Source organism: Adiantum capillus-veneris, chromosome 16 (genome assembly GCF_014529385.1).
Source record: "Adiantum capillus-veneris isolate H3 chromosome 16, ASM1452938v2, whole genome shotgun sequence".
In the NCBI taxonomy this organism is placed as follows: Eukaryota; Viridiplantae; Streptophyta; class Polypodiopsida; order Polypodiales; family Pteridaceae; genus Adiantum; species Adiantum capillus-veneris.
Window position 1 is genome coordinate 85,271,439 of NC_140946.1, and position 15,550 is coordinate 85,286,988.

Below are 15,550 nucleotides of genomic sequence, written 5' to 3' on the forward strand. Positions count from 1 at the left end.
CTTTTTCCCAAAATTTGGTGTTTTTTTTCCTTCCTTGAGTGCAATTAATCATAGTTAGGGCTATGGCAATGTAGAGTGAAGCTAGTCGAGTGTAGGCGGGGTTTTGTGAGTGCAAGGGTGAGAGAATTTGTGAGTTAAGATCATATTACATCCTCTTGTGAGAGCTACTTTACTTTTTCTCATATATCTTGTGAAAATGGAGGTGTTATAGAGGCCACCCCCAAATCCTTCACATGTTTTGGTGCCAACTTTGCATGCTGATGAGATCTCTATTTGTGCTCGTGGATGGTATAAAGCAAATTCAGGGCCAACTTTTTATTTTCCAAAATATTCCTTTCATCGGAATATCTTGGTCAGACGATGGCCGGAAGACAATTGAAAAATGGTCGTCCAGTGGCCGGTGGCCGATTGTCCAAGGTCTTTGGCTAGCGGTCGATGGCCGATGGCCGGATTTCCTTGGCCGGTGGCCGAGTTCTAGGAGGACTTTTCTCCCAAAAGTGGCTACACATGGGTGCATGGCAGAGTCCTACTTGGATTTGTCTATCTAAGGGCGGCTACACATGGGCATTTAGAAGATCCCTTACACCTATATAAGGAGGCCTTCTCATGCGTAATTCGATAGAATGGTGTACACACTTGACATAGACATGCACATCCTTATTGAAGGATTGTTAGTCCCTTGTATTCCTACTTGCTCTAGTTGGCTAAATTGCCATCTTAGCTCTACCTTGAGAGCGCATGGGTGGATGAGGCCATCACTTTGTAATAGAGTGCTAATCTAAAATTTTGATTTGCCACTAATCTACTTTGCATCGTATCTCTCTCTACTCTCCTTGCTACTAGATCCTTATTGTATTCCATATTTCTTACAATGCCAACGGGCAAAATGAAGCTACTCTTGTGGTTGATGATAAAGACTATGCCTCTACTTATGGGTTGTTTGATTAGTTGACTATGGCTTCCAATGATGATGTGAATGCTTTTGGAGATTTGGATTATCACTTGGATGTTAATGATGTCAATATGGATTCATCTAATGTCATTGGAGAACCCATTGGTGAGGATGAGGTGTCTAATATCAAAGACTATGTCTTCTCTTATGGTTTGTTCAATGAACTGTCAGTTTCTCCAAGCTCCCACTTTGATGAAGCGAGCATTTGTTTTGACTTTATGAAACAAAAGGAAGAGCTTGATTTCCTTGAAAATTGGATCATATGATGATCATGTGCCTCTCATGTTTGACTTTGAGACCCCAATAAAGAATAAAGATTGTATGGTTGATGGTACTGCTTATGATGATAAGCCACAGGATCTTAATGAGGGTTTGGCTCTAGCTATAATGAGAAATATTATCATGCAAAGTGCATGCTTAAGGAATTTTTTAATGCTTATGATAGAAGAATTTTGATGGTCTTAAAGCACATCTTGTGATATATACAGAACATGCTTCTTCTTGTGGTGCTCGTGCTTTATGGGAGATGGGCAACTTTGATCAAGATTGTTATGAGTATTATGAGCACGTCACTATGTTGAGATTTATGATAGATATGTGGGGAGGTTTCAAGCTGAATTTTATACTTTTGAAAGTGGATACCTCCCCACATATCTATCATAATAATCCAGTTCATTTTTTATGTTGAGATTCATGATAGATATGTGGAGAGGTATCAAGCTGAATTTTATACTTTTAAAAGTGGATCTTCTATTTTGAAAGATATGCAATCCTTTGTGTTTAATCGAGGTAAGTGGGATATACTTGCTACAGTGAGTGCATTCACTCTTACTTCGAGGGGAGGTAGATATTGGCATATCATAGGTGTGATTGTTATAAATGGAACATGGAAATGGATGGTTAGAGGAGCCACCCATTTTTACTGTGATCACTTGCAGTGATGTTTTTTTGGGATGCAAAGTATATAAAGTGACTACTTGATGCTAGAATGTGCACATGAAACACTTAAAAGTGTTCCATGCTTGTTGGGGGGCAATTGCGGCATGTTTTTGAGGAATGTTGTGGACTACCCCAAAGTCTTTGAGAATTTTTTTTAATGCTTTTGGACCCCTTGGATGTAAACAAAGCATGCTTGTACAAAGACGGTGTGTGCTGGCTGTCTCTACGCATGTAGGGTAGTTGTGCAAGGTACATACTTTTGTTGTTTTTGTACATAGGAGTGTTAAGACTTCAAAGAGTGAGTAAATGCTTTAAAAATATGAAGAAACACTAAAGTTTTTCAGCTTGGGGTCGTGAATGACTTGGAATTGTGTAGTGGAGCTGCCCGTGTGTGTGTGTGTGTGTTGTTAAGTATGGAGCCTGATTTACCCTTGTAATTTTCTGTGGTAAAAGCGCACATTTGTAAGGCCCCCATTATGAGGAGAAGCCATCGTGCGTGAAGGAAAATCACTCAGCGGAAACCAAAATTTTCACGGACAAGAATCAGGGGCAACTTTAAAGGCCTTGAGGGCGGAGGCCCCCGAGACTTTTTTTCACCGGAATATTATGGCCGGACGGCGGCCGGAAAGTGGTCGGAAAACAACCGGTCGGTTGGGCGGTGGCCGGTAGTCAATGGCCGATGGCCGGTGGTCGGAAGTCAATGGCCGGTGGTCGGTGGCCGAATTCAAAAGCGGACTTGTCTTCTCAAGGGCGGCCACACATGGACGGATTGGAGGGTCCGATTTGGACTTATTCGCACAAGGGCGGCTACACATGGCTGTCTCTCATAAGAGAGGGCAGCCCTTTTGGCCTATAAAAGGAGGCCATTTCTACTCACATTTCATAGTGTGAAGTTGATGCAACAAGGTGAGTGTGAGGTGGTGAGAGTGAAGCAAGGAGGGAGCTCCATTAAGGGTATAATCCCTTTGTAAACTACTTCTTGTTTTGAAGTACTAAAGCCATTGAGTGGCTGCTTTCCCGTGGACGTAACCCACATTGGGTGAACCACGTATATCGTGTGTACTCTCTCTCTCTCTCTACTCTATAATCTCGTGTATATAAATCTGTCTCTCTCCATTAAGTAATCTACTCAATTATCTATTTAGCTACGTCTTATTTCCTAACATGTGTGTGTGTGTGTGTGTGTGTGTGTGTGTGTGTGTGTGTGTGTGTGTGCGCGCGCGCGCAAGGGTCTAGAGCCTTGATTGGAGAGTGTGTCTCTCATCAAGAAGGCCATGAACATGGGGGGTGACCTCTGCACTTTCACCCCTCTTCTCTCTTTTTGGTGATGCAAGCAGTGTGACGTAGAGCTCTCTTGTATGTGTGTGCCTGCTACTCAGGTTTGGCAGTGAAAGCCCCTTGTTATTGTTGTGAATGGGAGGGTGTTTCCCCATGTTTTCCATGGTTTTTTCTGATCTTTTGTCTGAACATCATGATTTTTTGTATAAGTCATGATTGGCATGGTTTTTGATGGGTTTGTGTGCATGGTTGGGAGCGACTATGGAGTCCCATCTCGCATATGCAAGCGCTGTTGACATGGTGTGAGGGTATGGTGTTTATGAACAAAACTGTAGAAAATTTACTTGGTTTTTTGTTGGTCTTTTTCCCCAAATTTGGTTTTTTTGCTTCCTTGAGTGCAATTTATCAAAGTTGGGGCTATGGCAGTGTAGAGTGAAGCTAGTCGAGTGTAGGCGGGGTTTTGTGTGTGCAAGGGTGAGTGAATTTATGAGTAAAGATCGGATCCCATCCTCTTGTGAGGGCTACTTTACTTTTCCTCATAGATCTTGTGAAAATGGAGGTGTTATAGAGGCCACCCCCAAAACTTCACATGATCTCCGAGTTGCTTGCTATGGGAATAAGGTGAAGAAAAGACGTACAAAACAAGAGAGTTTTGGGCAAATGACCTTGAAATATTAATTTACTACACTTAATGAACTTGGAGTCTAATGACAAGCAAATCAAACCACAATTGACACCACATGCTCTTGAATCTTTTGAAATCAAGAGATAAAGCATGAACTCTAAAGCATAGGTGAAGACATGCTCCTCATCTCCCAGTCCTTGCTCTACCCTCGGGGGGTGCACTATGTAATCATGTTAATGCATAGCGTGAGTTTGAAAGGAGGGGTTTTAAAATACAAAAATTTTAGGCAATTTAACAGAGATACATTAAAATAGGGAGTTTTTATATTCAATTTTGGAAAAAATTCCTAAAATAAGGGGTCATTTTATGCATTCAGATATGTTAAAAGAGGGGGTTTTTTAAAACCTTGCGAATGCACGTTATATAGGGGGGTACTGAATGGTGAACCCCCCGAGGCTCTAACCCTTATTTAATCTGCTTCAGTTTGCTCTTTTTGACCACCTTCAAGAGCATATGGTTATTCTTCACTGGCTTTTATCCTTCTTTCAAAGGAAGCTTGTAAACTTTTGGTTTGCAATGTACATTGCTTCAATAAAACTCTATGCTTCAAATCTTTAGAGTCGTCGATTATCGTGTAGAGTCAATGTGTAATAGTGCTCTTTGGTCTTTAAACAAACTTTTAAAACAAACTTCAACAAAATCATTGCTCATCGCTTGGTTTGCAAAACCACCTGCTCTTTTTTCACCTATAGGGTGATGCTCCTTCTCCTCTATTTATCTCTTTGAAGCTGCTTGTCCTTCCTCCTGCTCTCCTTCTCTTCTCCTTTTTAACTGCCGTCCTTTTTAAATGATTTGAAAAAAAATTATGGCATTGACAACTTCTTGGTAATTAACTCTGTGTGTGTGTGTGTGTGTGTGTGTGTGTGTGTGTGTGTGTGTGTGTGTGTGAGAGAGAGAGAGAGAGAGAGAGAGAGACCTTCTTTGCGGATTTGTACAACTCTTTATTGGCATCTTACTCTCCTTGCACACCTTGATGCTCTGCCTTGTCCTATAACTACTCACCCACCTGCAATCAGCTCCTCGTCGACTCCTACAAGCTTGTAGAATTTTCCTCCATTTGCCACATCCTCCCTCCTGCTTGTCAATGGCTCACACCTCTTCTCCCTTTTGCTCGAAAACTCCGTGCTTCTATCCTGCTGCTTGGTTCTATCGGCTGCCCTACGCTTCCTGCTCATCGACAGTCTCCGACGCTTGTCTCCCTGCTCGTTGGCGGCATTTCCTTTATCCTTCTCCACATGGTTTTGAAAATATCTTTAGCTTAGTCTTATTTTTAGCTCCTGGATCAGACGTTCATTCACATGCTCGCATCCGCGTTCGCATCCAAGAGACCACTTAAATTGGCATTCATTTGACCAAGCTAGTATTGAGCATATTCATATCAACCAAAGCATTTTCCATCACATATTTTCCAAAGCCACCTCCATATTGGCCATCGTTTATCAACCAAAGCATGTTAATCACAATTTATGGCATACATATCAATCAAAACATTTCCAACTAATGATACTCCAAACACAAAGCTTTGCAATCACTTGAAGAAGGCAACATCGGTGATCTAAAGTGGAGACCCTCTTAACTCTTGCCTAGTCAAGCATAATCCATAATTTGTGTGCTGGATGAAACAACTCCCGGACAATAGCTCCTCAAGCACTGATTATTGTCTCTGAAGTTAAGCATATGATTGTATTATAGAGGTTTAGATGGTACACTATGATTGTGTATTGAAACTTCCAATATTCCCTCATATCTAATAGAATCGCATGCCACTGTGGGCTCTATCCATCATGGGAAAATCCAATCCTACCAGAATTCGATGAGAATGGGGATTTCTTAGCCTAGTATGAAATTTAAAAACATGGTCTCTCTGCCGACTCTCTCTCTCTCTCTCTCTCTCTCTCTCTCTCTCTCTCTATGTGTGTGTGTGTGTGCACACGCACGTGCACGCACATGCACAACAAACTTGAGTTGCATCTAGAGCTGACATGTGAATAGCCCAGCTTTTTTGTAGGTATGTGAGCCCCCCTTTCTTCACAAAAACATAGTCAACCATCGAGTTTTTGTGAGTGTTTCTCTCGTGCATGCGTGTGCACATGCACGCACTGCAACAACCAATGACTTCAAGGAGGAAGGGGAGAGCGTGTATGCTCACCACATAGAGCCTTGGAGGTGCTAGCACTCAACAATTTTTCAAGCACTTCAAGTAAGAGTGAAGAAGTGCTCCTTTAGAGTTGGTTTTGAAAATTTCAAATACCAACTTTCTTGCAAAAATTTAAACTATAAATGTTGGTCTTGAAACAAGTCACGAGTGAGGTAGACCTCCTCAACTTTCACATTTCATTTCACAGCTTCACATCGCTAGTCAATATTCGACAACGTCCCTTGTTTTTGGCCTGCCCCAAGGGCAAAGGCTATAGCGATGCAATGTCTTTTCGCTGACTAAAATATTTTTCATTTATTTTGTTCATTTTGTGGATTTATATCAAGAACCACTATGTGTATGATTAAATGCACAATTTTTTGATAGATGAATAAGGTAGTGGGCACGCATTACTAAGTATGGTGGGATAGATACTATATACTTATTACTATCTTATAAATGCTTGCAACCAATAAATCTAGAGAGAGAGAATCAGTGTCGTGGAAAAGTGTGTCTTAACTTAGCCTTGAGCCAGTTGCACAATCAAAGTAGCCAATTGATTTTATTGTTTCCAATTCCAGGTGGTAGTGGGCACTTATTGGCCCGCTCAAAGGTCAAAACTTATGCTGATTAAAATAGAAAAAAAATTGAGTTAAATAGATTAAAGTATAGATAGTTCTTTTCTTTAATGGTAGTCATGCTATATTCAAATATGTCACTCTCGTGCCCTTGCAGCTCAAGGTGTTGATGCAAGGTGAAGGCAGTCAGCTATGCTTGCACCTTAAAGCCTTGATGGGCTGCACAAAGAGGGCGGAGAGGAAAAACGAGGTGGACAGTCAGGAGATGTTGGAGGAAGATGTCGTGCTTGGTGGTTCGCAGGAGCAGGCAGAGCCAGATATGGAACGTGGGGAAACGGACCTAGAGGGACCGTTTTGCAGCAAGGTAGACCATGAATTCAGCAAGTGAAGGATTCCAGTTTGCAAGGAGAGAGCTCATTAAGGGTGCACAAGTTCTTCCCGAGCCTTTGCATGATGCAGGAACCCGCAAAGATGTGTACGGTACCAGAGTGGGATTAGGGAGCCCCAATTTTCTGCACAACCCCATTATTGGACAAAGTCCTGGTCGTGATTTTCGCATTGACGAAAGGTGACTTATTGATCCAAAGCTCCTCTTTGTTGGGCCCAGGATTGGCGAAGGAGGGCATGGGAAAATGTATGAGGGCAAGTAAGTATCTTCAACTTAGCAGACTTTTTTTTTTTTTTAGTTTGGCTGCTTGCACCATGAAGCAGAAATTGCAGTGTAGTGGTCCTCATAGTGGCTATGGGAATGAGGCAGAACAATTACCAGTCTTGTGGATTGACTTCCACCACTTTCAAGAGAAATTCTACCTTTGGGTCACAGTGACTTAGAAAAGTGGCACGTTTCAGGTCCCTTGCTCGGGAGACTATGCACAGCTTGGGTTATTAAGCTAGGCAGATGGTTATTGAGCTAGTGTAAGCTTGGGTTTTACATCGACACAGAACATGGTTTAGTCGTTGTACCCTATGGGCTGAGATCTCATGTGGTTCTTGTCTTTTTAGCTGAGCTGTGTCCTCACACTCATCATTGCACCACCAATGTAGGGAGGCTAGATGCGTGTGAAAGTCAGATAGTGATGAGGTTTGCAGTGACTCTTGAAGTGTGTGGTGAGCGTGCAATGGTAAAGCCCTTCCCTCTCCATGGACCCTGGTGCCGCCCCTCGGCCCCTTGCCGATATCACCTTCTGTGTTCGCGTGCTAAGCATAAAAATACGAGGGTAAGATTGTTGTGTCTCATTATTTTGTGGAGAGAGAGAGAGAGAGAGAGATTAAAGAACAATTAAGTTATATGCTTCTCTTGTTTATTCCTTCTCTTCAATTGCTGACTATTGCCATGAATCAGTATGCAGAGGTACTTGCATCATTTTCTCTCTCATTGCCACCAAGTGGCGATGCTTTCAACAAGGACAAGTTGAATTTTAGATGGTGTGATATGAGTTTAGTCACTATGCTATCATCATTGCGCATCTATCACCTTTCAACATGATCTTGCAAGATGATCTCTCAGGTGTTAGGTTTTTCAAGTTACTTATTATGTTTTAAAACTGTGGTTTATCCTAGTTTGACAATTGGTCTTGGCTATTGTTCTTTCCTTCTACGGTGCAGTTGAAGGCCTAATTTTCTATCTTGGTCTTTAAATGGTTATGAATATTGTTCTTTTCTTCTAGGATGGAGCATATGGGTATATTCTTGGATGATGCGTGTAAATACGGTCAGTCAAGCAGAGTCTTGTAGATAGTAATTTGTGTTACTTGCTCTAATATATAATTTAGTGTATTTGAATTTGTTTCAGAAGTTGCCAGTGCTAGAAGGCAAGCTTTAGAAGCATAGAAGAGAAACTCTTCACAAAGATTTGAGATGGGAAATTTCTTGATGTTGTAATGTTCACAACTCTTAATCGTCAATATGTGTCGTGTGCTGTTTACATTCTATGTATGAGCTCTTATAGTATGCACTTCATAGTTTCAAGCATGCTTGTGTTTCCGCGAGCCGCCTAACTTGAGTATATTTGCAATGTGCTAGCAGCACTCATCATGCATAGCAAGGAGATCAATTTGTTTTAACAGGAGTTCACGTATTGCTTCAATAAAAACGACTTTCAAAGTTTATAGTTATTAGATGGCATTTCATTCTTAATTGTCTGTACCTGTGAGATATTTTTGCGATTGAGTTATTAAAAATTAAATTTTAAAGAGCACTTGGAGCAATTTTAAGCAGTACATTATGGTAAGTCTCCTATTGTCTATGTAGACTGATGGATGTGATTTCATGGGCTTTCCCAACAAGTGACTTGTAAAACCTTATGTGTTATTCTTGTGGGAGTCTCAGTAGTAGAACAATGAGCTAATGAGCTATTTTCAATGTATATGTGGCATGTGAATGTTTGGCAAAAGTGTCAATCTAAAGACATTGAGGTTCAAGAATTCAAAAATAGTGTTCAGGTTCATACATTCTTGTAGTAGTATGTAAGATTTGAAAAGGCATTGTTTTGTAGTTGGTCATGGTTATATTGGGAACTATGGTGTGAATATGTGCTTACGGAGAAAAAGCGTAAGGTTAATGTTGATTTTTGTAATGGAAAGTACCTATTTAAGTGCTTGGCTTTCTTTAAGGTTGTGTATAATAGATAATTTTACGTAAATTAGATCATTTCACATATGCTATTCTTGTAGGTTTAGTGGTTGTGGTAGTATCAAAGATGCGAAAGGCAACAAATGGTGGCTGTGTTGAATATCACTACTTAGAAGTTTTGTGTGCACACATTGTAAATGGATTTAAAGAGCATAAAAGGTGGATTTGTTTATTTTGCATCTAACCATTTGATTTATAAGGTTCGTTATTTTCTCCCATCGATTATTATGCAAATGGGGTAATTGCATCTTACTTGGGAGATAGAGAAAGAGAGAGGAGGAGGGAGAGCAAGAAAGATAGCTAGAGAGAGAGAGAGAGAGAGAGAGAAAGGCGGGGAGACTCGGGAGATAGAGAAAGAGAGAGGAAGAGGGAGAGCGAGATAGAGAGCTTTAGAGAGAGAGAGAGAGACGTAGATAGAAAACGGCATGATATTATGTTGAGACACATTTTTCTCGAAACTGCTCACAGCGTAGATTTTGAAGTTAATTGACATTGGGGAGATAGAGATAGAGAGAGGAGGAGGGAGAACAAGAAATACAGAGAGAGAGAGAGAGAGAGAGAGAGAGAGAGAGAGAGAGAAGGGCGGGGGGGGGGGGAACACTGGGGAGATAGAGAAAGAGAGAGGAGGAGGGAGAGCGAGAAAGACAGCTATAGAGAGAGAGGAGAGAGAGCTGCAGAAGAAAACGGCATGATATTAAGTTGAGACACATTTTTCTCGAAACTGCTCTCAACGCAAATTTTGAAGTTGATTGACATGGTCGGGTGAGAGAGAGAGAGAGAAGAGAGAGAGAGAGAGAGAGAGAGAGAGAGAGAGAAAAGGGGGGGGGGGGGGGGGGGGGGGGCATTGGGGAGATAAGAAAGAAAGAAGAAGAGAGAGTAATTTTCTTGATCTTCTTTTGTAAAATTTGTCAAGAGTAAAGAGCTTGAGGGTAAGAGGGGCCATGCCACCGCCGAAGGCGACGCCGATTTACTAGTTAGTGATAAAAAAAATGTTGGGAAAGTGCTTAACGAGGGAAACACATTCCCACTTTGAATATGATTTTTCTAATCTTCAAACACATACACGATTTGAATTGTGATAGGTTTTATTCTACTTGAAAATTGAGTAGAGATAAACTTTTCCAAGTGGGGAGTTTGCTTCCTAATTAGGGAAAAACAATTGCACGTGGGATATGAGCAACATTTTCCCACTTGTCAATAAGAGAAAATTATCTTCATTCACCATCTTGCTTGTCCTTGCTTTCTTGCATTAACGTGTATATCTTTGTGGGAAAGCTTTATTCCTAAGCGTCACAAAATTTCTCCGCATTCCCACTTGGGATATGCTTTATCAAAGCTTGATTGGGAAATTATATGCGTCTACAAATCACCAAACACATCTTCAACCGCATTGGTCACACAACTCTATACCTTGCTGCAACAATCTCATCCTACACGAATGCGTGTCATCATGAGAGACTTTAATGTGGGCTCATTCAAGGGTTCGAGGCTCGGCCGCAAATTAATCTCAGGTGCGAAGTAATCTCGGGTACAAAGTAATGTCGGGTGTCCGAGATTACTTTGCCACGCCCGAGATTACTTTGCCATGATCTACGGCTCTTCTTCATCCCACCGTAGATCCCACCCCCTCAATGTCCGTGTTAGATAGTCCCCACGCTAGGTAGGGGAGCAGGTGTCCCAATTAATAATCACTCTCTCCCTTCCCCCTTTTGGAGCACGCAGCAAGGAATCTCTCTCTCTCTCTCTCTCTCTCTCTCTCTCTCTCTCATGTCCTTCATTCGTTCCCCTTGCGAGTGCAAGTAAGGCCGAAGTGAGGCTTTCTGTAGCACACCATACAGACAAAAGGAGCTCTCCTCTATTCCCTCTATTTCACTCGCATTCAATGTTGGCCCGCATCGCTGACCTTAGCCTAGAAAACGTTGGTGGGTGCCTTGCGAGCACACATTGTAGCCACATGAGAGCCTCTCATACTATAGGAAACTGAGGAGGATGGGCCTCGCACCTGTGAATGAGGGCAGCACGCTTCTCTTCCAGTCTTGCCTTGCGATGAGGGCAAGGAGCGCTCTTTAGGGTAGATGATGGTTGTGTTGCAGTTGCAACCTTGCCCACAACCAGGGCTTCTCTATGAACATCACATGCGATGGCAAAGGAAGAGCAGGGTCCAACGAGGATGGGGGTGCCAAGTTGTTGTTTTCTTTGGGAAAGGAGGGATGAGGGGAGGGAATCTATGTAGATTCCTCTTAATAAAAGTGAGAAGAGCCAAATAGGTGTGCCCAATTTTTTATAGGTGCGCCCAATTTTTGTTTTCGGGTTGATTAGTAGGAATCTAAGGGAGATTCTCCTAACTTGTCCTAAGCCTTTGAGGAGAAAAACAAGGGTGAGAAAAGGAATGTCCCTAGTTGGGACAGCTAGTTGGGATTTCCAGTGAAAATCTCTCTCTCTCTCTCTCTCTCTCTCTCTCTATCTATCTATCTATCTCTCTCTCTCTCTCTCTCTCTCTCTCTCTCTCTCTCTCTCTCTCTCTCTCTCTCTCTCTCTCTCTCTCTCTATCTATCTATCTATCTATCTATCTAGTCAGGTATGAGAAGCATCACCGTGGTGTAGAGGAGGGCAGGCAACCCAAGGATTGGATGCCTATGTTGTTGCACATTGGGGTAGATGCACTTCATGTGCATAGGAACACATGCATGTGGAAGAGGGTAGCAACGATCATGGCTACGAAGGGCAACATTGCTTAGAGGTGTCCCTTTTTTGCCTTCGCGTTGATGGAGCAAAAGATGTCGTGCGCACACTCACACACCCAGAAAACTCAACACAACACAAGGAATTTATTCCTCACCTCACTCACCACCACTCAAAAGCTCCCTGATAATTCTACCCACAAGCTCAATTCAAACTCCAAACGCCTCGACCTATAAGCCCTTGCCTGCCCGTAGACACTACAAGGTGAGTCGAGGTGATCAACCTTGGAAATCACGCTTGATGGTGACCAAAATATACAAGAAAAACCATCGAAAACACAAAAACTCCAGCCACAAAAGGACACTCTCAAACCATTGCAAAGCCTTCACCAAACTCCACTTTGTTAGACTCTTTGGAGTAGCGCCAACCCTAATGGCACCGATACAGGGTCACATAGTCTTGCAGAAAGCAGCACCTTCTTCCCTCAATTCCTTGCACACACACATCCATGGAAACCTCAGAACTTCCATAGACTCTCCCAAGTGAAAAATTGAAGAGAGAAAGCTCTCATTCACTCCTCCACACACTCGAAAACAGGACGCGAACGCGACGGGACTGCACTAGACCACCTGTAGGAACCCTGCTTCCTTCCCCACACAAAGAGGTGAAAGTGCCCAAACTTGGCTTCCAAAATACTCTATCAGCCCAAGCACTCACGGCAGTGCCACTGATGTGGCAATTCGATGCCTTTTCACACCATTTTTGACCATTTTTTGACCTTTTTTGGCCCAGTTTTGGCCAGTTTTGACCCCCAGCGGGCATTTTTCGTGGGAAAAAACCCAAACAGACTCCAAAATTCACCAAATTTTGTACGCTTGATCCTCAATACCCAAAGCACTTTTCCACATCCCCATATTCTATTTTTGACCACTTCTAGGGCGGTGCACGCATCACGGCAGATCAGGCGCCGCAAATAGACAGTTACCGCATGTGTCAAACTTCTCGAGCAGGATGAGAGTACCCACACTTGTCACTTGCATTATTTACATTCTAGAAAGCTCAAACACCTTATCTAGAACCAAACTAAGCCACCTAAAACCATATCCAAGGCCCCGATACCCTATACGAGCATGTACACGTGTCCAATTGCTAGCGCGCGAACCTGACTATTCACAATGTGTACACGTTGTATCTTTTTTCGAACTTGAAACCACTTTGCAAAGCTCCCAAATGCATGTATTTACATATTTTTGTACATATGGACATGCATATACATGCTACTTTGTACACACCAAAAGCGGTCTATCATCATTGCCCACCCTCTTGGTAGAGCATTTATGCTCAACCAAGAGACTATTTACATCTGGAACCACATCCCTTGCAAAATATTTCTTCATTCTATAACCATTTATTCTATAGCGCAAACGTTCACCAGAAAATTTTTCCAACTCATAGGTGCCATTATGAAATACATGCTTCACTCTGTATGGACCCAACCATTTGTCCCTCAACTTCTTTTGAAAAGTAAAATCCAAGTGAGAATCATACTTCATCACCAGATCTCCCTCTTTGATCTCTTTCTCTTGCAGCCTCTTATTCATCTTCTCCATCCTTGTTTCTGCTTGTTGAAGATAATAATCACTGGCTTTCTCTCTATTCATTCGCAACAACTCTAGAGAAAGAATTCTTTCTTGCAGCTTGTCACTATACGCACCTTGCATTCTACACAACAACTTCAAGGCATCCAACTGCACTTGTATGGGCATAAGAGCTTCCTTTCCATAAACAAGTTCATATGGTGTAAACTGTGTTGACACTCTATACGCAGTTCTATAAGCCCACAAACACTTTTCGAAGTCCAAGTCCCACTCTTTAGGATGCTCTCTAGCATACTTTGATAGCATCTTCACAATTTGACCATTGCAGTTCTCAACCAGCCCTTTGCATTGTGGGTAGTAAGGAGAAGAATGCCTATGCTAAATTTTCAATTTCTCCATGAGAGCAGCAACAAGTTTTCCCCTAAACCCTGGTCCACGATCAGAAATGATAACCATAGGAGCTCCAAACCTGCAACACACCTATTCATATAAAAAAGAGGCCACTCTTCCTGCTGTTACATCTTTTACTGCTCTTGCCTCAACCCATTTTGTCAAATAGTCCACATCCACAAGGATATACCTTTTGCCATTGTTGGTCCTCTGCATTGGACCTACAGCATCTACTCACCATTTTGCAAATGCATCAAAAGACATTATAGCTTTTTGAGGCTCAGCCAAAAGCTTCCGATTTGCCAACACTTGGCATTCATGGCATGACTTGCACCAAAAATAAGCATCCCTCATCATAGAGGGCCAACAGTAACCTTCTCTTAAAACACGAAAGACAACCTGATCCTTGCCTTGATGGCATGTTTCTTCATGGCAGTCTTCATGGCAGTGCTCCAAAATCAAGCCTATCTCTTCTTTGTACGGCACTCTTCTCAACATGCTATCCTTGCCATAAAGCATGAGATCCTCACCTACCAATATGTAGTTTCTTGATTTTGCAACTATTCTCTGACGCCGAACTTTTGACATGCCCTCTGGACATTGCCCTTTACCAAGAAATACTTCTACATCTTGCAATGATTCCCTTCCTGCATACAAGGCTTCCTTGACCTTTAAAGGAGCTACCAAGGCATCCAACTTGGACCTAGCCAACTCATCAGCTTCTTTATTCTGCTCACGAGGAACATGCTTAAACTGTATCTTCTCAAACTCATGCAAAAGCTCCTTGATTCCATAGAACCACTTCTTCAAATTGTCTTTCTTAAGTACATTCCACAAACCAAGCAATTGATTCATGACTAGCAATGCATCCCCTTTTGCAATGACCCTCTTCAGTCCAAACTCAACGCATTGCTTCAACCCAAGGAAAAGCGTGAGGTACTCGGCCTCATTGTTACTTTCAGCTTCATCAAGATCGTAAGCTCTAGAAAAGATTACATCGCCTTTTGGGTTCTTAATGACTACCCCACCACTTGCCTTTTGAAGAACTTTCCTGTATGCACCATCAAACATCATTGTATATGCATCTGTAATATCTACTTCCTTCATGATCATCTTTGTCAACCCTTGGGTAAGATGGAAGCTCCCCTCCCTTATGTACTACTATGTCTGCCAAGTGAGCTTTAACAGAATGATCCACTTTAAACTCAAACTCATACTCTTGAAGCTCCAAAGTCCACTTTAAGATGCGCTTGCTAGGCTTCAAATGTTGTACTACATCCGGCAAAAGATTCGATGTGGTGAGCACATAGAATTTTTGGGGCAACAAATAGGTTTTAAACCTTCGACAAGCAAGAACCAGGGCAAATACCCACTGTTCCATTTCCGTGTAGGAGAACTCGCTTACATTCTTCATCTTGCTCTCAAAATAGACTAGCTTGAAGTTCCTTCCTTGCTTTTGTAAGAGAACCGACCCAAAAGCTACTGACCCCACACTAATAGATACATAGAAAATCGATTGCAAGTCGGGAGGACTCACTGCTGGTAAAGCACACAATACCTCCTTGATGCCATCAAAAGCCTGTTGCATGTCTTCATTCCATTCAAACCCTTGAACTCTTTGACTCAATTTCTAGAGAGGATACACATATTGACATAGCATCCAGAAAAAACGTGACAAGT